Source organism: Elephantulus edwardii, unplaced genomic scaffold (genome assembly GCF_000299155.1).
Source record: "Elephantulus edwardii isolate Elephantulus edwardi_28Jun2011 unplaced genomic scaffold, EleEdw1.0 scaffold00026, whole genome shotgun sequence".
NCBI classification, from domain to species: domain Eukaryota; kingdom Metazoa; phylum Chordata; class Mammalia; order Macroscelidea; family Macroscelididae; genus Elephantulus; species Elephantulus edwardii.
In genome coordinates, this window is record NW_006399776.1 from 7,213,365 (window position 1) to 7,214,177 (window position 813).

Genomic DNA, 813 nt, shown 5'->3' on the forward strand with positions numbered 1-813 from the left:
TTATTGTTCTTGTTACATGTACAGAGTATTTGGCTTTATGTTCTCCACTTGCATATGTGTGTGTATCTTTGCCCCTTGTCAATTGGTACAGTTTTTAATAAAAACAAAAACATTTAAAGCAGAGCTTGTTCTGGTCTTTCATTTTCAAAGTGTGGTACAAATTCAAGGGGGAGTCTTGGATTACCCCAATGAGCAAGGCAGCATTTACTAATCCATAGTAAGTACGCACAAGTAAGCCAGTGCTTACCTTGCTTATTGGGTAATCCTCCCCTGTCAAGGGGATCTGTTAGTCTTCTGTTTCTCAACAGCCAGGCTGAGCCACCCCGGAGGCCCCTGGCTTTTGTCAAGACTTCCTTTCCCCTGTTGGAATCAAGAAGAGTGATTCTGATTCTCAATAAGCAGCAAAGCTGAGGGGCCTCACAGGGTGGAAAGACACCAGGCTTTGGAGTCGTTCAGAACTGGATTTGGATTTCCCTTGCAGCCTCCACTGGCTGAATGGTCTCGGGCAAGTCCTATCACTTCTCTGAGCCGCGGGTGCCTCCTGTGTAACACAGCTGTGCCTACTCTGTGGGCCCTGGGTGGTGCTAGTGGTTAAGATGCTCATCTACTAACTGGAAGGCGAGAAGTTGGAGTTTTCCCTGAGGTGCTTTGAAAGAAAAACCCCACCACTGCAACCAGGGGAGAATGCAGTTCGATTATAACACACATGGGGTCAACTCCACGGCAGCTGGTTTCCTAAAGGCATAGTCCGTAGGGATCTGTGACGCTAACCCAAAGGCTGGTCCCCTCCGGCAATTTGAATCCACCAATAAC